Raw genomic sequence first — 24,931 nt, 5'->3', positions numbered from 1 at the left:
CCAAAGTGAACATGTCACACCAGAGACCACGTGAACTTGGTGCTCTCATGAAGCTTACCAGAAGCGATTGTTTATAGTTAAAAAGTACTTAAATATTGATATTTTTTTCGCACCAAAAACGATTATATCGCTTTAGAAGACATTAACCGCAAGAGATATATGGATGACGTTTATGCTGACTGTCTGTGATTTTTGGAGCTTCAAATGTCATATCACCATCCACTTGCATTTTAAGGACCTACTGAGCTAAGATATTTTTCTTCAACTGAGTTCTGCTGAAGAAAGAAAGTCATACACAGCTAGGATATCATGAAGGTGAGTAAATTATGAGATAATTTATTTAAAATGTACACATATTTAATTGAGGGTGCTCTAATGTTCCTTTGAGGACCCCTGTAGAACCGGGGCGTGTATGGAGTAGCTTTAGCACATGTACACCAGGGTTGTGGACTCAAGTCGCGTGACTTAGACTTGACTTGGACTCGAGTCACAAATTTGATGACTTGCAACTTGACTCAACATAATCAAAGAAGACTTGCGCTAGGGTTTCCACTTTTGAAGTTTTAAAATAAGGGACACTTAAATGGGGGGATCACACCCCTAACCATATCCTCCACAGTTTTAGCAATAAATGTGTTGAGTTAATATGCGTTATTAATAAAAACTGTATATCCTTTCTCATATGCTAAAATGAGAACTTTCCTGACCCCTGTCTTATAAAAAAAAATACATCATTTATATGTTAAAAATATATTTATTTTAATTTTTTAGATTATTTGTCTTCTTTATCTTATTAATGTTTACATTTTGTATGGTTTATACATATATTTTTTTTATTTATTTTTTTAATAATTGTTATTTATTTTATTTGTTTATTTTTTTCCTTCACCTGTACTTGTCTTTATGATTGTATTCATACATTGTGTGATCTTATTTAACATTTATATAGAAAAAACTCCACAGTTTTACCACCATTTGTGGACTTTTCAGATGGTTCCTTACCACACCCTCCACAGTTTTAGCATGTTTTAGCACAATGTGTGGACTTTTCAGACGGTCCCTTATCCACCATAGGCAAATATTCCAACTTATATCAATGTTAAATTGACGATCTGGAACAATTTCACTGTGACGCCATCTGACCAGCTTAAATACGGGACAAATCACGTCCCGTATTGAATCAGTCATTTTATCTTTAAATATGGCACAATCCCACATTTTACTGGATGGGTGGCAACCCTACTTGTAACTCGACTTAGACCTTGACAACAGTGACTTGCGACTTGACTAGGACTCGAGCCCTCTGACTTGGAAAGACTTGATACCTTCTAAAACCAAATATCAGAGCAAATCAACGATTCATTTTACCCAATAAACAATTCATTTGATTTTCAAATCTACATTTCCACGATCCACATTCAACCAACCAGACAACCAACCAATCAGCTTCCACGAGAGTAGGACCAAGTTTGAAGATCACGCATTCAAGGACAACACAGCCAAAATGATACCAAAGGTAATTTCATTTGGATATAAAGAATACAATATCGAAGGCAACAAAAGGATTGCAACATGTAGAACCTGTGGTTCAAAAATTACAGTCGCTTTATCAACAATGTCCAGTTTTGTGAAGCATCTGAAAACCCAGAGACAGAGGTATGTTGGGATTGTTAACTTTTACATGTCAGCTATAGTTCAGTAGCATTTAACTTACCGTGTTAGCTGGGTTAACCAGGTAGTTACTAGGGATGGGACAATATATCGAATTCTGATATATTGCAAACCAAAAAAATGACAAATCATATCGAGGCAAAACTCAATATTGCTAAATTTGCAACAAACATCAAACATCATAATCTCCCTATCGCTTGATTGACCCCTACTGCGCTTTCTACACTGTTTACAGGGTTTGCACAAGGCCCCTGAAGTGCTAAAAGTTAGCTTTTATAAATGTAAGTACTTTAATACCTGGAAAATCTCCTTTTTTGTTGAAAAGTGCTTGAGATTAAAACAGAACATTTCTTCTGTGTAATGCGTCCATCAAAGATTAGGCACACTTCACTTTTATTGAAAAATGTGTCTTTCAATATCCTTCCTGTTCTTTACAGCCAGATAAAAAATTAAAAACAAATTTTAATTTTAATCACAAATTGCATGGACGCGCTAAAAAAAGAGAGTCTTATCTCTCGTTAATAAACCAGGGCACTTGTGCGAGTCTGTGAGATGCTCGTTGCTTGTTAATGTGACAGTACCATTTTTGTGCTTGTTAAAGGAATATTCCAGGTTCAATACAAGTTACGCTCAACTGATAGCAGTTTGTGCCATAATATTGATTACCACCAAAAGTAATTTTGACTTGTCCATCATTTTCTTTAAAAAAAGCAAAACTCTACAATGAGGCACTTACAATGGAAGTGAATGGGGGCCAATTTTTGAAAGTTAAAATACTAACTGTGTCAAAAGTATAGCCACAAGACATAAACAATATGTGTATTAACATGATTTTTGTGGCCAATTTTATAACTTCATTGCCGTGACGATGTACAGTAATGTCAACAAACCCTAAAACCCTAACATGACTATAAAAATGACAAATTAAACAACTTTACAGCTCAAATAATACACAAGTTTTAACAGAAGAATTAATGTAAGTGCTTTTATAAAATTATAAGATTCACTTTTCTGTTTAAAACCTTAAAAAATTGGCCCCATTCACTTCCACTGTAAGTGCCTCACTGTAACCTCGATTTTTGCTTTTTTTAAATAAAAGGAGGGACGAGTCAAAATTAATTTTTGTGGTAACCAATTGACATTATGCCACAAATGCTGCTGACTGAGCTTAACTTGTATTGAACACGGAATATTCCTTTAAGACAAACTTGTAACTTTCAAGCACATCCCTAGGCAGACAAATTGAACTGAGATAGATCGGTGCCCTTAGTGAAAATATACAGTATATCTCAAATTATATTGAATTGGGAAGTGATGAACATATTTTAAAAGCCTTCCTGATATAAATTTAATATAGTAATTAATACTCGGACACTAATTTGGGCTAAAAGCACTTATTACTTGTTTATGACTTGAAGCTTAAAGTTGAGGACTTGGAACTTGACTTGGACTTGAATGCAAAGACTTGAGACTTACTTGTGACTTGTAAAACTATGACTTGGTCCCACCTCTGATGCACACCACCTCATTCATGAATTCGATTCTCAGGAACTTTTGAAGACATATCTGAAATCACAGAAAAACTTCAAATGTCTTTGGTAAGATATCAAAGGCTTTAAAAACAATGTTGGCCTAAAGCAAACTCAACAACTAAAAATGCTAATGTATACACACTATCGACACTATCTGGAAACTGTCCCAAGGTAACACAGAGGGCTCTGAGATCATAAGTCTTTGATTCAGCTTTTCTTTACATTCCCATGTCAGTCAGTCCAAGTGGAGAAAATAATACTGTCAAAAATAACATAAGGGTTCACAATTAACACTCTGAAAGCAACAAATGCAACTCAAAATTGGCTTTGGCGAATAAATAAAAGTCTGTTGGCTAGATGATGGTAACTTTTTTAGGAATTGCAGCATAATGCAGGGTTTAAATTGTAATATTTGTTAGCATGATAGTTGTTTTTATCTCTTATTAAATGGTAAATGGAGACAAATGGTTCACTAAAGAAATTATCAGTGACTGTTCCGCATCTTCTAAAAAATTTCACCTCAGTTGACAGTGAACTGAAGTGTGAAGCTAGGAGCTATGAAGCCAAAAGTTGTTTTGTCTTTCTTTTATTGTCTTACCATCACAGCTCTATGTGCTGACATATTCCTGGCATAGAGCCAACAAAAAATATTACAAAACAAAGTCACAAAATTTCTTTTTACTGACAGGTGCAGTTTCACAGAGAGCCCAGCTTAAATGTGATGCTGCGAGCATCACAGTCATTTGCACTGTTTGACGCAAATATGCAAAGGAAAACAGCTAAATAACTCCTTTGCCTCTGGCAACAACAAAAAAAAAAAATAAATAAATTGAATGAAATAAAAATACAGGCGGAAAACAGTTTAAAATATTTTATTAATGAGCCGTTTGTAGGTAAGGCAAAACGATCATTTTGGACCCTGCTTATATGTATATACAGTAGCAGGACATTTGTTATTTGGCTTTAAAAGCCAATAAAAATGATCAATCTATAACAAAACAGTAGCAGAGCAGGACTGTTAGTTAATATCAGTTGTAGGCATAATCCCTCCCCACAGCAGCCTGACATTAAACCCACAATCTATTGACAGTTTATTCACTAGACTCTGTTACTCCTTAACATTCTACCATTCTGATCAACATCTGCAGGGTTGAAAGTCAGACTGTATAGTGTTTTCAAGAAGACAGCATGTAATGAAGAGTAATTTGGAGATAATTTAGATTACACCTGTGATTCTTGTCGGGATGAAAACAACAGTAATTTTGGATCAGTTCCGTGCTCTGTTTAGTAATAGAAGACTAGCGTGACATTTCCATGTCTCATTTAATCTCATTGATAATAACAGCTCTGGTCCAAAAACTAGCATGCAGCCTCATTCCCTACTGCCTACATAGACAGTCAAAAACCCTCCTGGGTAGTATCCTAACCTTAATGAAACCTCATAAGTGACTGATTTGAAACTAAATAAGCTCTTCATAGACAGCAGGTCTATCACACGTGACACAAATAGTGCTCCTCATGTGAGGTGCATGTAATTCACTAACACCCAGTGCTGGGTAGTAAAGGATTATATGTAATCTATATTATGTAATAAGATTACTAAATAAAGTACTTGTAATTAGATTGCATTTTTAATATACTTGTAATCATATTATAGTTACTTTTATGGTTTACATGATTACATATTAATCAGGCAAAGGCAGTGAATAATTTTTTATTTTTTTTTCCTCCCCTTTTCTCCCCAATTTGGAATGCCCAATTCCCAATGCGCTCTAGGTCCTCGTGGTGGTGGAGGATGAATCTCAGTTGCCTCCGCATCTGAGACCGTCAATCCACGCATCTTATCACGTGGCTTGTTGAGCGCATTACTGTGGGGACATAGCGCGTGTGGAGGCTTCACGCTATTTTCCGCGGCATCCACACAAAACTCACCACGCGCCCCACCAAGAGCGAGAACCACATTATAGCAACCACGAGGAGCCTACCCCATGTGACTCTACCCTCCCTAGCAACCGGGCCAATTTGGTTGCTTTGGAGACCTGACTGGAGTCCCTCAGCACGCCCTGGATTCGAACTCACGACTCCAGGGGTGTTAGTCAGCATCTTTACTCGCTGAGCTACCCAGGCCCCCTCAGTAAATTGGTTTATTGATCCCTCTAATATTTTTCATTTGAAATATTTTACATTGATCATTCTAAAGCAGCTTACACATTGTCCTGGTTACTTTCGTAACCTCCGTTCCCTGATGGAGGGAACGAGACGTTGTGTCGATGTAGTGACACTAGGGGTCACTCTTGGGAGCCCGAGACACCTCTGATCTTTGAAAAAAGGCCAATGGGAATTGGCGAGTGGTATTTGCATACCACTCCCCCGAACATACGGGTATAAAAGGAGCTGGTATGCAACCACTCATTCAGATTTTGAGCTGAGGACAAGGTCCCGGCCATTTCAGCGGGTAGTCCAGTGTTGTGGCAGGAGGGACACAACGTCTTATTCCATTCATCAGGGAACGGAGGTTATGAAAGTAACCAGGACGTTCCCTATCTGTCACTCACTTGACGTTGTGTCGATGTAGTGACACTAGGAGTCCCTGTAAGAAATGCCACAACTAGCTGAACTGTGTTACGTGAAATGGCGGTGCGAGACAGGCAGACCACTGTGTGCCTTGTAGCCAGAGCACCAGGCCGACACGTAACCTCCCCCACTGTCGCGAGGAACGTGAGGTCCGAGAACCACGTCTGGGTGGGCCAGTAAGGTGCTACTAGGACGACCTGCTCCTCGTCCTCCCTCACCTTGCACAGGGTCTGTGCAAGTAGGCTCACTGGGGGAAATGCATATTTGCATAGTCCAGGGGGCCAGCTGTGTGCCAGCGCGTCTATACTGAGGGGTGCCTCGGTCAGGGCGTACCAGAGCGGGCAGTGGGGGGATTCTCGGGAAGTGAACAGGTCTACCTGTGCCTGCCTGAATCGACTCCAAATCAGCTGGACCCCCTGAGGGTGGAGTCTCCACTCTCCCCTGAGGGTAACCTGTTGTGACAGCACGTCCGCTGCAGTGTTGAGGTCACCCGGTATGTGAATGGCTCGCAGCAACTTGAGGTGCTGCTGACTCCAGAGGAGGAGATGGCGGCGAGTTGTGGCATACAACAGGAGCGTAAACCGCCTTAATGGTCGATGTATGCTACCGTTGCCGTGTTGTCTGTGCGAACTAACACATGCTTGCCCTGGATCAATGACCGAAACCTCTGCAGGGCGAGCAGAATTGCCAACAACTCAAGGCATGTGATTGCCAAGGATGTTGATGTGCCAATGTAGCCGCAGGCCCATCTCGGAACTCGAGTCTGGAGCCAGTGCTGTAGCGGTCTCATATGCATCAACCCGAGCAGTGTGGCCACCACTGAAGACGCCATATGCTCCAGGAGCCTCTGAAACAGTTTCAGTGGAACCGCTGTCTTCTGTCTGAACGCCTTCAAACAGGTCAGCACTGGCTGCGCGCGCTCGTTCATGAGGCGTGCCGTCATCGAGACTGAGTCCAACTCCAAGCCCAGAAAAGAGATGCTCTGAACCGGGAGGAGCTTGCTCTTTTCCCAGTTGACCCGAAGCCATAGTCGGCTGAGGTGCGAGAGCACCAGGTCCCTGTGCGCACACAACACATCCCAAGAGTGAGCTAGGAATAGCCAGTCGTCGAGATAGTTGAGGATGCGAATGCCCACTTCCCTTAACGGGGCAAGGGCTGCCTCTGCGACCTTCGTGAAGACGCAAGGGGACAAAGACAGGCCGAAAGAGAGGACCGTGTACTGATACGCCCGACCCTCGAACGCAAACCGCAGGAAGGGTCTGTGTCGAGGTAGAATCGAGACGTGGAAGTACATGTCCTTCAGATCTACCGCCATGAACCAATCTTGATACCGGATGCTCGCTAGAATGTGTTTTTTTGCGTCAGCATCTTGAACGGGAGTCTGTGTAAAGCCCGGTTCAGTACTTGCAGGTCCAAGATTGGCCGCAACCCACCGCCTTTCTTCGGTACAATTAAGTAGGGGCTGTAAAACTCCTTCTTCATCTCGGCCGGAGGGATAGGCTCTATCGCACCCTTCCATAGGAGGGTAGCGATTTCTGCGTGCAAGGAACCTGGGCAGACACCTGGCGAACTGAATCGTGTAGCTGAGTCGGACAGTCCGGATCAGCCATCGTGACAGGTTGGAAAGTGCGAGCCATGCGTCCAAGCTCCGGGTGAGAGGAGATTCTCCTCCCGGCCCTCCACCGGGGGATGGAGTGGTCTGCTTACCAGCTCCAGAGCAGCGGGTTTCCTCACCCCTGGGTCGCCCATCTCAAGGGCGCTTCGAAGACTTTCTCGGGTTCTTGGCGGCCGGCTGTGAGACGGGTGGCGTCTGCTTCCTGTGGTGGGCTGTGGTGGAGCCGGTGCAATCACCGCAGGAGGATGCCCTTGGCGATGAGCAGACGGGGTGCGGGATCTTGAGCCGCGCTGGGGCAGGATGTGTTGGATAGCTTCTGTCTGCTGCTTCACTGCCGAGAACTGCCTGGCGAAGTCCTCGACGGTGTCGCCAAACAGGCCAACCTGGGATATGGGGGCATCAAGGAACCGTGCCTTGTCGGCCTCTCTCATCTCGACCAGGTTGAGCCAAAGGTGGCGCTCCTGGAACACCAAGGTGGACATCGCCCACCCGAGAGACCGCGCTGTGACCTTTGTCGCCCGGAGGGCGAGGTTGGTCGCCGAGCGCAGTTCCTGCATCAATCCTGGGGTGGAACTACCCTCGTGCAGTTCTTTTAGCGCCCAGCCATGGCTTGCAGGGTGGATGTGGCTTGTCCAGCGGCACTGTAGGCCTTGGCCATCAGGGATGACGTAAACATACAGGCCCTGGATGGGAGCTTCGAGCGCCCTTATCCACTGGGGGGATTACCGAATACCCCTTGGCCGCCCCACCATTGAGGGTAGTGAGGGCGGGGAAGCTGAAAGATCAGGACCGGGCAGCAGTAAAAGGTGCCTCCCACGACCTTGTCAGCTCCTCGTGCACTTCTGGGAAGATAGGAACTGGGGCGGGCGTGGCTGTGTGTGAAACAGTGCACCGATTTTATTTGCTCTTTCTTTGTCTTTTATGACTTTTTTGCAGCTTATTTTCATTCATTAACACACAGACATATTGATTGATGTATGTCGTCATGAAACAGAGACCCTCCCCTTGAAATCTGATCACAAATGGTCATAGGAGACGCGTTTAAACAACCATGTGTAAACAGCGATGTGTCTCACCTGACCACATGTGATTGGATCACCCGAGATGCATCTTAAAACAAGGTGTAAATGGTTACAGTACTTGAGTACATTTTTCTACTTTTTTAAGTATAAATAAATAATAGTACTTTTTATTCAACCTCGCTACAGTTATTTTTCACCTCAATTACAAAGTACAAAAAAATACATAATATTTCTGAATTTTTGGGAAGAAGAAAGTTATAAGCACTAAATCTGTTTATAAACTAAACGTGCTGTGCGCGGCACGATGGAAGCCGTCAGAGCACAGCATCATGAGCACAGCAGCTTTCATAAACTGCTGCCGATGTCCTCTCTTCTCTAGTTTCTCCAAGACTTTCTGCCCTGTCACTATACAAGAACTGTAATACTGTGATTTTCTGCATATTTAATTTTATTCTGGAAAGGAGCCGTTCATTCAGGCACGAGGGAACCGTCTGAACACGTTTAACCACTGATCATACTTCACTTGTTTGTAAGGTAGGCGAGGTTTTAACTGTGCCAAACATTAATACAATGTAGTTTGACACATACTGTATATGGGGATATCTTGTTTACCTGCTACTATATGTCTAAAACAAACTTTTTAAATACCTTAGGAAGATACAATGCCAGTAGTGTTGGAAATTAACAGGGACCAAAATTAACAAAAAGTATCCCTGAAATTAAAAATATGGAGGCAAAAAATGCCCACGTAACGGGTTCCGGTGTTTTATAAATAATATCTGATATAGTTACAATTACATACATTGCAATCTCCTTTTGACTTTTCACTGAAAAAAATGTTAAAAAATTTCCCACCGTCCGGTTCCTCGCACCATCACGCGCACAGACGGACTCTCCAATTCTATCAATCTGCATCAGTTCGGCATTGTACTCCCACGTTAAATTCTGTAACCATTCGCCCCTCTTGTTCAAAATAAACTGTCCTAGCAGGTAACACTCTCGCTCACGGTACTGTACTGTACTTCCCTGCCCTGTGCTGCTGTTTATCTGAAAAGCCTCACCCGCTAGAGGCCAAAAGTGTGCAAGGGATGGATGTTATATAAAGAAGGTATGAGAAATCACAAAACATAATGTAACCAAACGCTACAATTTACTTAATAATATCTCAGTATGTTAAATAACCATAATGTTAGTTAAGACTTTATTATTACAACTGTAATACAATAATACATATACAGATCAACCACTTTTAGTGTTTGAATTAATCATATCTCTCACTAAACACTGTGTGAAATGTTTATTTTTGCCTTATTTTATTCAGCTGGCATGTAGGAGTTGATAACAGTTTGCTTAATCTCATTCCATATCTGGATAATTGCTGCAATATCATAGAGGATAAATTTCCTCATCTATGATATTGCATTATATTACCTTTGTACAGTATGTTAACTTAATAGCCAAAATACTTGGACATATGTTGATGAGAATAAACCTGAAGTAGGAATGTGTTTCAGTCACAATGCACATTGTGTAGTTTAGAGACGATTTAGAGACATATAGAATGTCACAAATGTCTACTTCTATTTAAATAAATGTTGTATTCTTAAAATAGTCTATTTGTCCAAGAATTCTCTTGCAGCAATGCAGGTCTTTTGCATTTAGAAGCTGCTAGTTTAGGACCTGTGAGGAGTCTGTTTCTCAAACTAAAGACTCTGATTTACTTGTCTTTTTTTGTGCATCTGGGCTGTCCACTTCCCTCTCTATCCTGTTAGAGATTATTTTATCAAAACAGTTATGCATGGAATAGCCTTCATCTCTCTAAAACAATAGACTTTAGGAGAAAATAGAATTTCAGGAGAAACGTGTTTCTATTTGCTTGTTTTTACAACCAAAAATTGGCTTGTAAATGTAAAGGAACTCAATACCTGGGAAAAACTCCACTGTATAGTGATTTCCGCATGGTAGCGCAACCATTTTCAATTGTTCTAATAATAAGAAAAATTTTCTTGAGTACCAAATTAACACTTTAGAATGCTTTTGTAAGGAATAGGTGACACAGTATATGTTTGCCAATACGGGTAAAGAAAAAATTGAATAAATATCACTTAAAACAATTATTTCAAACTTGATGATTTTGGCAGTGTTTTTGATCAATTTAATGCATCCTTGGTGAAAGGAAGCATCCATTTCTTTCAAGAACAAAAATGTCTTTGTGTTCTAAAAATGGAAGCGTATATATACTATATATAAAATAATTTTCATAAAGTAACTTGTAACAATTACTTGAGTAGTTTTTTTGGCAAACTACTTACTCTTACTTGAGTCATAATATTTCTCAGAACTTCTACTTGTATTCAAGTGAATTATTTCTAAAGTAGTAGTACTTTCACTTAAGTAAAAAAAAAAAATCAGTACTCTTTCCACCACTGAAACGGGGCCTATGTTTTGTCTAGGTTGGCAGTTTTCGAACATAACTACTAGGACTAGCTTTTATTCTTTTGGGGTTATACACTGAACCGCTCTCACTCTGTCAAACAAGCAGAGTGTGCAAACATCTGTCTGCTCTCACCAGAAAACAAAGTCAAAGACTTCCAGTTCGCAGGGTCATGAAACGACAAAGGCCCCACTGGGTGGTAACACTGAACTCTGGTTACACAATGCTGCTCAGTGCTGGAGAGAATCTCTACAATGAATTATTCAGACTGGTGGTTTGCGTATGCATGCCAGGAAAAGAGAATACTGGCAAAAGCCGTCCTCAGGCATAAAGGACCCCAGAGCCCTCAATATGCCCAGGATCTCTGACAGCATCCCCCCACCCCTCTTCTCTCTCTCTCGTGTGTGTGTGTGTGTGTGTGTGTGTGTGTGTGTGAAGGTAAGGATCCCATCAGTAAATACTTCTACTTTCCACTGCAGTGGGTGAATGATGAAAGAAAGGGAGGGATTGAAGGAGGGAGAGTGAGAGTTGGTGGTAGACACAGATACAGCTTTTCAGAGAGAGGAAATGTTCTCCCAAATGAAGATAATTAAGTTCACCCATGTTTCAAGTCTTCTAAACTTATACAATAGCTTTGTGTGAGGAAAGGACTGAAATTTAAATTGTTAATCACTGAAAATTCCTTGCCTTCTGCCTTAGCTTTTTATGTGTCCTTCACACTTCTGCACATTCAAACCTGAAGTATCATGATCGGTCACAAAGCATGGAAGTAACAATGACATTTGAGGTCAAACCTGGTGCTATATGCCTTGACGTGTCAGTTTTGAATGCAAATGACATTTGAAAGCAACAGTAGAGGGCATGGTTTTCAGCAAATAATGACTTAAATTTCACAAAGCTATTGTATGGGATTAGAGGACTAAAGAAAGTATCGCACAAGTCACAAAAAAGTACAGTCTACTTTTTTTTGTAGTTTTTATGGTGTTTATTTGTTATCTTTGGAGATGACAGTCACAGTTCCTATTCACTGTCATTGTATGGAAAAGTGCAGCCAGGACTTTCTGCTAAACATCTCATATTCTCTTTCATAGGAAAAAAAAATAATACATACAGATTTTAAACTACTGTACATGATAATGAGTACATGACAAAATTTTTATTTTTGGTTGAACTATCTCTTTAAGAATGCTTTCTACTCTACCTAAGAAATGCTCTACCTAAAACTCACTTATCTGCTTGAACAGACCTGCTGAGATGTAAAAAAAAAAAAAAAAAAAAAAAAAAAAAAGAACTCCCTCTGAGAGAATGAGCAAATGGGGAATTGAATTTTTAATCAAAAGGGAGGAATAGTTATCTGGGTTTTGGCCCCAGAGTGTTTGTTTCCCATGTGTTTTGCGAAAACTAAAGCTGTTTAACACGTGTAAAGAGTTTCAGACGTGAGATCAATACACTGAAAGTGATGGAGCCTTCACAGTGAGTGATGTGTAAACACACACACTGTCTCAGAGGAGAGGTGTGTCACACTTTGTAACTGAGGTGTGTTAAGCTAGGCCGATGCGACAATTACAATATTTTCTCCATTAATAATTAATTAATAATTTTCTTTATAATGTGTGATAAATAAAGAAAATTATTAATTAATTATTAATGGAGAAAATATTGTAATTGTCGCATCGGCCTAGCTTAACACACCTCAGTTACAAAGTGTGACACACCTCTCCTCTGAGACAGTGTGTGTGTTTACACATCACTCACTGTGAAGGCTCCATCACTTTCAGTGTATTGATCTCACGTCTGAAACTCTTTACACGTGTTAAACAGCTTTAGTTATTCCCCCATCTCCATTTAAGATCTCTCCCTATCTCTCTCTGTCACACACACACACACATTGGTGCAGATATCCTTATGAGGACACTCCATAGACATAATTATTTTTATACTGTACGAACTATAGATTCTATCCCCTAACCCTAACCCTCACAAAAAACTTTCTGCATTTTTACATTTTCAAAAAAACATAGTTTAGTATGTTTTTTAAGAGATTTGAATTATGGGGACACTAGAAATGTCCTCATAAACCACATTTATAGCATAATACCCTTGTAATTACCAGTTTTTAACCTAATAAAATGTCCTCGTAAACCACCCAACCCCCCACTCCCCACACACACACACACAAACACACATTTCTATTCAAAATCATCCATGTAATTGCTGTAAAATTGTCTGCTGTAATGAAACCCGTTTAACAATAAGAGACCACAGGGATTCAGTGCATTTGTTTGCAGAGAACGGATGATAGAATCGGTGATCAAATATCGACAGAGAGATTTGTGCTTGGTTCAGTGGTTATGCAAACTCCTGACATTCTGAGTCTGCAACTGAAAAGAGTAAAAACAAATGTTTATCTATCTATCTATCTATCTGTCTGTCTGTCTGTCTGTCTGTCTGTCTGTCATCCAAAGTTTGGACACACCTACTGATTCTTTATTATATTATTATTTTCCACATTTGAAAAAAAAGCAGAAACACTAACAGAAGTAAATTATGTAGTAACTTAAAAAGATTAACTTCTTAAAGTAGCCACTCTTTGCCTAGATTACAGTTCTGCATACTTTTCCATCTTTTAAGGATAAGCCTTTAGATCAAAAAGTATTTTAAATCGTAAGAAACAAACATTCAGTTAGATTTACCTACTGTATATACGGTATATGACATGTTTATATAAGGTTTACTTTTGTGATGCGTCCTTGGAGAGAGTGTGGAAAAAAAGCATGTGAAAACATCGATGAAAGAGTGTGAGCTGATTTGACGTGAGAAGGGCCAGACCTTGGAGAATGGGAGTGAAAGAAAAGAGCAGACTGAGAGAAGGGGAATGAGAGAGCAGGATTTCTTTGTGTGTAGGTAATGAAGTCTGTCTGCAGCTTGCTGACTCTCTGGTGTAAAGATCCTGATGCAGCTCACTGAACAGATATGATGGACTAAATCTGTCACCATTCACATTGGTTCCCTGGACAAAGATTTAACCAAGACCAAAGCAAAGAAAGAACCCCCAATGGAAAATCAGTACTGACCAAGCAGTTTAATGACAACCAGAGCCGACAAGATTCTTGTCTATTATGTATACATTACTCTCTCTCTTTCACTTCTTTTTCTCATAATACTTCCTCACAAATCTCTCAATCCCCTATAGACATTTACAGAGGGCTCTGTGGTGCCTACAATGTAAGGTTCTTATTTTTTCTCACAAGTGTTCCTTTTGGCTTTCATTTCATTGTGGGGAAAAAGTGTATATGTGTCTGTCATGGAAGATAGAGAGAGAGATAGAGAGAGGAAAGAAGAGCATGTTATGTTGTAACATCTAAAGTGTTACCTCTATAGACACAATACGATGAAATGTACTGTCTTCACCATCAAGTGGAAGACTTTTCTAATGCCCTGAGCTAAAGTTTTCAAGTGGATCTGCAAACCAACACACACTCAGACACACACATTCATTTTGAGTCGCCCGTATCAAACAGGAGGTAAAACTATGAGTCATCCCAATGTGTGCTCAATGAATGAGAGTCTTCAGCCAGCCTCACGTCCAGAACCTGTTATTACAAACAGGAATTGATCCTGTCAAACTGAGACAAGAGAGAAAATTACAGTCTTTCGCTTTATCCGTCTACCTCTTTTTCTCTCTTCGTGAAGAATGATGCAGATAACCTGCTGTATTACAGCAACAGGATTCAATATTTAAATGATTTTCATAAACACAGTCATTAGGGACACTAGTCTGACAGGACTGCCCTGACATTTCCATATTCCTGCTGAACAATCACTTCATTACCCAACATGCATTTTTTTAACATGTATTTCCCATCTTATTTCATGCACTTGGTTCATATGTTTTTTTGTCAATAGATGGTTATATACTGTAGTTACACAGTGATGCATTTGCATACATATAACAGTACTCCCAAAATTAGCGCTTTGCCTCCCTTCCTGCTGTCACAGATGTCTTTGCTGCCACCGCTGCATACAAAACTGGCTCTGAAACAGAGAAACACCCTTAATTGGCCAGCGATATCATAAAATTACTCCAGCAACAGCCTTCATATAGTGTACTTGATGTGGCTATCTACTTACAGTATAATTTCTGCATTTCATTTTCCTCCTCATCTCTGTTTCCTTCACTCTTGCTTTAATTATAAACCTACAAAAATCCAGCAAGGACAGCACGCTTGATCACGCACACATTCTCACTCTTATCTTGTTAGGCAATTGGTGTCTGATTAACATTAATGTTACTTAATCTGGTTCTGATACAGCAGGTTATTTGAGGTCTATCTCTGGGGGGAGAAGAGGTGCAGACTGAGGCCTGGAAACTGACATGGTAATTTACAAACACGCCCCAAGGTAAATCTGTACAAATATGTATTGCACTATTGTATTGCACTAATCCCAATGGTAGTGCTTCTTTTTCAAATCTATCATTATTTGCCATTATTACATAGCACTCTGGAAATCTTGATTCTGATTGGTCAATCACTCCACCAGCGGTCAAATATTTCTGAACAAAAAACGCACACCTGCACATCCTACTTTTTGTCTCACTTTGCATTCTTTTAGTAAGCTAATACAATTATTTAAACTCCAAACATTATTTCATGTCCATTAATGTTTGTTTTTTTTTTTGTTTTTTTTTTGGCAAGTAGTTAAATAGTGGGATAATAAGCAGCAGACGATAATTTTTGCAAATTTTTCTTCAGGGTGATATTTTGCGATAACGACCAGGTGACTATAGATTATCCTTTACTTATTGCCTAACCTTTATTACATTAATGTTAATCGACATTTAATTACTTAGTTAATTATAGGCATTAGGCAAGGTATAAGAAAGGCTGCACCACCTACAACAGTAGCCTAAAACAGTGTCTAAATAGCTATTTGACTTTTGGTTACAGTAATATTAACCAATAGTTAGGGTTAGGGTTTTGTGGCTTAAGGATGTTGTTTCAGAGGCTGAGCAAGGTATTACACTTTGGTGGAATATTACAAAGACAAACAAAGACAAACAAAGACAAACCTTTTTAATGGATAAATAGCAGAATTGTGTATTAAGAAATGGACAGTTTTTAAATAATTGTTTTTAAGTATAAGCCTGAAATGTTTTTTTCTCACCAAAAAACAGGTCTTATACCTCACTAAATTCAAGGATTAGACAATATAATGCTACACACAATCTAACTGTTCACAAGAAATATCTTCCTCTTCACTAATTAAAATGCTGCACAGAGAGTTAGTTTCAGGGATAGATCTAGCATAGATTTTTTTCAGCACAATCCAAAAGTTATCTATATATGCCAGTTCCCCTTCTGTCACTCACTCGACATTGTGTCGATGTAGTGACACTAGGGGTCGCTCTTGAGAGCCCCGATCACCTCAGATCTTTGAGAAAAGGCAAATGAGAATTGGCGAGTGGAATTTGCATGCCACTCCCCCAGACATACGGGTATAAAAGGGAGCTGGAATGCAGGGTTCATTCAGATTTTTTCTTCGGAGCCGAGCAGTTGTACTATCAGCGAGCTGAATACTACTGCTGTTCCATTCACCTCTTAAGAAGCGTATGCTTTTGGATATACGGCGCATTTCCAGCGGCATTCTCTCCTTCTGCACGACGAGTGCAGATTTCGCCCCTGGGCGCTTCGACAGCGCTAAAAGAGTGTATATTCCTGCTAAAGAGTATATTTTCTCTATTAGAGCACACACATTGACGTTGAACGACTTTTTAAAGATGCGTCTTTTTAAAAATGCCTTTCCGTCTTTGTGTGATTCCTGGATGCGGTCGTTATCTCTCCGCCTCTGACGGCCACGGGCGCTGCCTCATGTGTCTGGGCAGCGATCACACTGTGGCAGCGTTTGTGGATGGTTCATGTTCTCATTGCGAGGATATGACCATGGCAATGTTGCGGTCGTGACTTTCCTTCTTCCGAGGGAAAGCCACTCTAGCCGCCCCCTGCACTGTGCCTTCTACCCACGGGTTTGAGGCCGGCCCGGCTGGCGCTGGAGGCGATTTGGGGAGTTCAATGGGCACAGTCTCGCCGGGTAATTCCCTGCGGACCTCCCGTTCCCCAGCATGCTCATTTGCTCCCATCCGGTTCCGAAATGAGACCAGCCCGCCTCATGGCCGGCTTGACGTCTCTTCCGGGGCCCGCGAGCAGGATGAGTCTTCGATTGCTGCATCGGAGAGCGCACTGGCAATGTCGGATGCCGAGGACTCGACTGGGCTGCCACCTTCGTGTCTGCCCGCCCAGTCTGAGGCCGACGCAGAGCTGACCGCCATGCTTGCCTGGGCCGCCGTGAGTATCAGGTTGGACTGGAACCCTCCAGCCTCCCCTGAGCGCTTGCGGCTTGATGATTGGTTCCTTTCTTCCCGGAGGTGCATGATGAACTCACGCGGTCATGGAGGGCACCTTTCGCTGCACGAAACAGACTTCCGGGTTCGTCCGCTCTCACTACCCTCGATGGCGGGGTGGTCCACAGGTACACGGAGGTCCCTCAGGTGGATCAGGCAGTTGCGATGCACCTGTGCCCGCAAAACGCCGCCACCTGACGAGATCGTCCGTCGCTCCCCTCCAAAGCCTGTAGGAATATCTTGTCTCCGGCGGCCAAAGCCTACAGTGCCGCTGGACAGGCTGCCTCCGCTCTGCATGCCATGGCCTTCCTGCAGGTACACCAGGCCAAGGCACTAAAAGAACTGCACGTGGGTAGTCCTGATCCCGATGTGCTGCAGGAGCTGCGTTCAGTGACCAACCTCGCCCTGTGGGCGACGAAGGTCATGGCGCGAGCACTCGGGCAGGCGATGTCCACCTTGGTGGTCCAGGAGCACCACCTGTGGCTGAATCTGGTCGAGAATGAGGGATTCAGACAAAGTACGCTTTCTCAACGCGAACATCTCCCAGATTGGACTTTTCGGCGACACCATTGTGGACTTCGTCAAGCAGTTCTCGGTGGTGAAGAAGCAGAAGTCCATCCAGCATATCTTGACCTGGCGCGGCTCAAGATCCCACACCCCATCTGCTCGCCAAGGGTGTCCCCCTGTGGCGGCGAAAGCCCAGACGGCTCCGACTCAGCCCGAGCCTAGCTCTCGGCCCCAGCGTAGAGCCCCCCACAGGAAGCTGACGCCCCCCATCTCTCGGGCCGGCATGAGGACCCGGAAGGCTCCTAAGTGCCCCTGAGACGGACGACCCAGGGAGCGAGACGTCTGCTATGGAGCTGGTATCCAGACCACTCCATCCCCCACTGGAGGGCCGGGAGGTAAATCATTTGTTTCCTTTTCTTTTTTGTTCGCCGCACCCTGAACGGGCTGCAGTACACAAATTGTCAAATAAAGAGCGGTTTCCTCACTCCTTGGGTCACATAATCGGTGTTCACGGCCGCCATTGTCATGGCCGCCAGACACCGAGCATTCGCAGCCAGGGCCCCGCGAACCTGGCCCCCCCGCCTTTGCGCGCCCGGCCGCGCCACACCTACGGCCAGCCGGTTGTGACGAGTCTTGAGGACGGCCCAAGAGGCCCTCCTCCTCAGTCGCTAACCCGCCCTATGCCAGGTATGCAGAGCAAGGTAAGTGCTTCATGCACAGACCCTGTGCAAGGTCAGGGAGGACGAGGAACAAGTAACCCTCGTGGCCCCATACTGGCCCAATCAGACTTGGTTCTTGGACCTCACGCTCCTCGCGACAGCACCTCCCTGGTGGATTCCCCTGAGTTAGGACCTTCTTTTTCAGGGATAGGGCACCCTCTGGCATCCACGCCCAGACCTCTGGAATCTCCATGACTGGCCTCTGGATGGGACACGGAAGGTCTAAGCGATCTACCACCAGCAGTTGTAGACACAATCACTCAAGCCAGAGCTCCCTCTACCAGGCAGCTTTATGCCCTAAAGCGGCGCTTATTCGCGAATTGGTGTTCTTCCCGAGCCGAAGACCCCCAGAGATGTGCAGTCGGGTCAGTGCTCTCATTTCTGCAGGAGAGGCTGGACAACATCTCGTTCCCTCCATCAAGGTACGGAGGTTACGACAGTAACCGGGATGTTTTTCAGTGTTACAATACTTTCTTCTATCCCAACTTAATATGCACGGACAACTATAAGTAAGCCATTCATAGGTTAATTTTCTCAAAAACTGTAAACTTTCTTTCTGTGGCACATTGAAAATTGTTCTGTTTGTTTTGAGTGACCCGCTTAGGGGCTATCTCTTTGTTTGACCAACGGCAGACAGGGGTGTATTCAGAAAGCTGTTTGAAAACAAAGTTTATTTTTGCAATTCCATTTAGTGGCACTAACGGTGCAGAAATTGCATACTTCAGCTTTAAATACACCCCTTAAGATAAGAATGCCACTAATAACACTAAAGTTAGAGACTCAAGCACATACTGTCTTTGTCTGCTGAGAAACAGAAGTGCAGAGAAGAACAACTTACAGTGCACTTACATTAGACACAATCATATCAAACGTTTTGACTCCCTCACTGGATGAATCAGTGTAATACTAAATATCTATACCAGGCATGTATGAGTATGAACAGTAGGAGAAGCGAATGTGAGGTATTATGGAAAATCACCAAATAGATTTGAATGGCAGAGAAAGAAGTTTATATTCTGCTCTTCCTCTGGTGACTGAACACACTGCCAAGTCCAAAAATCTTTTAAATGAATCTTTTGTAATGGAGTGACTATAAATCAATTGCCTTTTCTCAGGCCAGTATTTCAGCTCCAATACATCAATTATTTGTTGAGGAAGTGATCGCCTCTGCTGGCGTACCTCCAGATGCTCCTGGCTAACTTTCTCAACCAGGGGTGGATTTAGGCATGGGCGACATCTTGCAGGGGGTGGCACGAGGTGCCCACACAAAAATGTAGGTGCCCTGAAGTGCACCAGCCATCTTATCTCAAACCACCCACAACCCCCCACCATAAACAACTTTTGTTACTTTTGCTGAAGGGGGGTTTCGCCAAGGGCACCATACAAGCTAGAACCGCTACTGTTCTCAACAATGCGTGTGCGTGTGTGTGTGTGTGTGTGTGTGTGTGTGTGCGCGCGCGCACATGCAGGCTTTGTAGAAAGGTAGTCAATATCCTGGCCTGTCTTTCTGAAAATATAAACTAAACAAAAAAGAGGCACCATAGTGGCAAAAGGTTATTAAAAGAGCATTAAAAAACTGAATATTCCCAGTAGGTTTACATGAACTTTAATGCATTAAGCAATTCTAAGAACTACTTAATTAGTGGTGCTTGCTAAGGTAAGCATTGTTATTACTATTGCTTATACTTTGTATTGTGTATTTTTCAGAACCCCCAGTGGCGACTCTATATTAGGGACCTGTGGGGCATCTGTGGTGCAAAATGTAATGAATGATCATTAATTAATTTGAAAGAAAAATATAATTTATTTTGCAAACTAAATGTTTTACATTCCTTACACATTTCAACAGTAGTGTGTGTGTGTGTGTGTGTGTGTGTGTGTGTGTGTGTGTGTGTGTGTGTGTGTGTGTGTGTGTGTGTGTGTGTTTGAAATCCTATTTCTTAAACGGTAAGCCATATGCCTTTATTAATTTGCTCAGCATGGGGCTGGCCTGGCATCAGCCTTTATAAATCAATGGGAAAAGTGAAGAACATCTTGGACATGTGCAACAGGCTTTCAATGATGGCATCTGATCAAGTGACAAACAGCAGGTCATCGCATTGTTTACATTGTTTACACTGTTCTGTAGTCTTCCGGTCATGGACCACATTTACATCAATATAATCACACAGGAAATCAACATTTAGCTTCTGAAAGTTCAATTACGGACAAGCACCATCACCTATCAGATATTTTTGCATCATTTCCACTGTGATTACCTTTCCCTCTAGCCATGGATGTGGGAAGTGGGGGTGCTGCAGCACACCCTGTTTTCACAGGATTGTAAAGGTTAAAATGTTAAAAATTGTTTTATAAAAAAAAAAAAATCAGACTATGCCGTATAAAATCCAGACTAAATTATGCCTGCTCTGACCCACCTCAGCCCCTATCAAAGGCAGTTCTGATTCTGCTGTGGTTCTGTGTAAATTAAAAGCAGCACCGGAGTAGCCTGAACTTTATTGTTGTCATGAATTAGCATATATTTCACAATTTAGTACAATATTTGAAAGTATAGACCCTAATTTCATATTTTTATCTCATATTTCTATATTCAGAATATATTTAAATCTCATAATGCATTTATGCCACCTCTGAGCAGCATTAAACAGTCTGTGTAAATACTGTACAACTAAATGGCATTTCTGATGTAGCTTTGAGCCAACTTTGCAGTGTAAAGATGGCTGTTCAAGTCCAGTGTTGGCGTTGCAGGGGGGCCTCAGTGGGCCATGCCCCCTCACTTCAACCACTGTGCCCCCTCACTTCGAGTACTTTCCCACCTCCCCATTCTTTTCCATGTGTTTTTTTGTTTAATACCCATGATGTGCAACTCCATTATGAAATGAATAGGCCAAAAAATCTGTGAATTAATTTAATAATTTGAGCACTTGTGTTCTAGTGTTGCAGAGTTCTCTAGGTCTGCACGCAGTGCTGTGTGCACTGACAGCTCAAGGTGCGCCCTCCACAGATTAACGGATTGTGCCCGTTGTCTGTTCCAGTGGCAACCTCTCATTAAAAAGAATTGTGACATCGCTCCATTTGCTTTTACGTGCGTCGACCCTCTCACTACTGCTGCTGTCTGTACCATAGAATAGCAATGTGCCCATGAACGTCTCTTCAATAGAAGCCAAAAATAGATAGTAAGGATGACAATTGCGCCATGCAGTACAGGTCAAGGTAATCACAAAATAAGATGTGCCGCTGTGCCTAATATACAGCTCTTAACTTTTTTTTTTTATATATAAAAACAAGAAAAAAGCATGCCCATTGAGTGTTTGAAACTTTTCATGTTGCGAAGTTCATATCAGTGAAAAGCTGTGTAAGAAAATTATACTCTTTCATATTTAGCCTATAGTTTAAGAAATATAAATTTTCTCTGTCTTTATATAAGAGAAAATGCTCCAAAATGCATGCTTGACACTAACAAAATATGAGTACATTCAAATTCCTATAATAATTTTCATGGTGACACTATTAAAAAGGGTTAAAACTTTAAACACTCTTTAGGGGTTTTAAATTAAAAATGAATTCATCGATGGACTGCATGATCTCAGTAGGGGAGTTTCACACTTCTGTAAAGTTTGCACAAATGAAAGGTCATTGTGCATCATTTCTTTTCAAATCAACTGCATTGGTAGGTCAAGCTGATTTAATGTGAGTGCACTGTTGATTGGCTGTGTTTGCATCGATCATGTCATTGAATAAAAATAAATAGCTTTTGAGACATTAATGATTTGACTCAATAAATGGATAAGTACATTTCAAAGAAATTTTCAAAATAAAAAAGTATTTAATCATATTTGCTTGATATTAAAGGGATAGTTCACCCCAAAATTAAAATTATCTCATCATGTACTTACCCTCATGATATCCCAGGTGTATATGACTTTCTTCACCAGAACACATTTGAAGAAAATTAGAAAAAATATTTTGGTTCAGTAGGTCCTTAAAATGCAAGTGGATGGAGATCAGACTTTTGAAGTTCCAAAAATCACAGACAGTCAGCATAAACATCAACCATACAACTCTAGCGGTTAAATTAATGTTTTTAAAGCAGCACGATCGCTTTTGGTGTGAAAAAATTAATATTTAAGTACTTTTTAATTCTAAATCATTGCTTCCAGTCAGCTGCAGTATGCACCTGTGATGTAATTGCGTTGGCACGTTCATGCGAGAACTGACGCATGTGCGACACACCCGGAAGAGCAGCGCTGATTACAACTGAGTGGGAGGAACGCTGTGTAGAACATTAGTTGGTTTTGGTTTAGATCTGTATTTGTATCTGTTTGTTTACTCACAATGGTGCATTTGTGTGCTTCCTGGATGTCTCAACTGAGAGGAGAACATGAGATTATATCCATAACCTGTCAACGCAAATGGATCACATGAGAGACCACGTGAACTCAGCACTCTCGTGAAGCATATCGGAAGCGATGGTTTATAGTTAAAAAGTTCTTAAATATTGATCTTTTTCTCACCAAAAGTGAACGTAAACTTAAGAAGACATTAGGGGTGTAACGGTGTATCGTGGCACGATACATATCGGTTCAAAAACGTGACAATATGCATCGTGGAGATTGGACGGTTTTTGTTTGCTTATGTTTTTTTTATTATTATTTTACAAGCAACTGTATCAAATATGCGGGACGTCCTACGCCTACATAACGTGGGCATACACATGGAAATCACTTCAATGCACAAAAGAGCTCTAAAATGCAATTACTAGCTGAAAGTGAAACCATGTAAGTGAATGTGAGTGGGAGAGAAGCACCTTTTTTGCCAGGAGGGATCTGGAGGCATATTACATAAAACTTCCTATCTTAAATTAAGATTTGATCAGTTAATTTAGGACCTTTCACAAATTCGTATTACAGAAGCATTCTTATCTTATCTTACAACATCGTATTTTATCTCTAGTTAGGAAATCTTAAACCACTCCATCGAGTTTGAAAATCAACTCTCATGTCTGTTACCAAGCAACCAACGACGCACAAAAAACTGCTGTGAATCAAAAATTAGACAAATGAAAATGGAGAAACAAAATTGATGCGCTTTTAATTTCAAGATTGCAGAAGTAGAACATAGTTATCTTTCATAGTATTGTAATGTGACTGTAACCGTCGGCTTTCAAATACGTTTTCAGTTGTGGGGTTGTCCTAGTTAGGACACTTATTTAAGATTTTGGCAAATTAGGATGCTTCTCCGAGTGAGAGAAAATGATGATAGTGCCATATTAATCTACTATATATAATGCTGAATATGTATTATAATTCTATGCTATGTCAAATGTCATGTCTGATTTGATTTCATCAGTACATTTTAGTAAGGTTTTAAGTAGGGACATTATTTAACTGGATAAGTATGCACTTCCAATAAATATGTATTTTTTTAAAGAATATTTAGCTGTAATCAGAGACAATATTATTTTAGAAAAATACAGCTTTAATTTAAAATATTTTAAAGTGACAGTGTGTAAGCAGCATATCAGCCAATGATCTAATATGACAGCTGTTCGGTTAAGAACGTTACCTAATAACAGTTGCGATGTAAAAAATAAAAAAATAATAGCTAGGATAGAAAAAAATAGGCCTGTGCGAAATGTATGATAAACCAAATGATTTGTTCTAAACATGACGTGCATACAGAATAAAAGATAGTTTAACCAGTTAAGCAGTCGGCACATCGTTGAAAATTGCCTTCAGGGTAATAATAATAATAATAATAGTAATAATAATAATAATAATAATAAATGGCATACCTAGCCTAAAATAGTCATTTTCTAGGCTACTTCCTCAGAGTATTCATTTCTGATGAGCAAAATTTACATGTCAACATGGTCAGGTGAAAGGCGGGACCTGCACTTGAAAAAGCCTGCTCGGAGGGAAAATAACTTGCAAGCATGCACAGATTTAAAGAAAACACAAATGTGAAAACATTCATAGCGACTTGCAAGCCAACGTTTCGGAAATCTACTTCCCACACCACCACCAAATTGATTTCATAGCTACTTTGCTGAGTCTGCTTGTCTAGCGAGAGGACAATTGCCTGCGCGCACTGCGAGTAAGAGAGGGAAGAAGCACGCGCAGCCTGAGGTGAAATGAAACTTGGTATACGTCTGCTCCAGATATCCTTTTTTAAAATAATTGTATTATTAATTATATTTAAAATGTAACATTAACATGACAGTAATTCAAGCGCATCCTACTGTATGTAAAATTTTAAGCCAAATGTGTGTAAAAATGTTGAACAGTTTAATGGGGAAAAATACTGACCGACTAGTAAGAACTGACTAGTAGCATTAATACCATTTAATCGACTAGTCTTGTGCATCCCTAGTTTATGCTCAAATTATGAGTTTGGCTTGTCAATCGAGAGCCAGGGTGAGATGTAAGCTTTAAGTAACGCTTGCAGCTTTGGATTG

At 41.2% G+C, this 24,931-nt stretch overlaps 1 protein-coding gene across 1 annotated transcript in view; it reads right to left on the bottom strand.

The window, feature by feature from the left end:
• Positions 1 to 24,931, bottom strand: part of LOC127440888 (5-hydroxytryptamine receptor 2C-like) — a 194,300-nt gene that overhangs the window by 103,845 nt on the left and 65,524 nt on the right. Inside the window, exon 2 of the mRNA XM_051697973.1 lies at positions 3,148 to 3,237. The gene's annotated coding sequence lies outside the window, so the exon portion shown is untranslated. The remainder of the gene's footprint in view (positions 1 to 3,147; positions 3,238 to 24,931) is intronic.

Source organism: Myxocyprinus asiaticus, chromosome 1 (assembly GCF_019703515.2).
Source record: "Myxocyprinus asiaticus isolate MX2 ecotype Aquarium Trade chromosome 1, UBuf_Myxa_2, whole genome shotgun sequence".
Taxonomy (NCBI): Eukaryota; Metazoa; Chordata; class Actinopteri; order Cypriniformes; family Catostomidae; genus Myxocyprinus; species Myxocyprinus asiaticus.
Note: the sequence above shows the minus strand (reverse complement) of the source record. Positions and strands in the feature narration are given on the sequence as shown.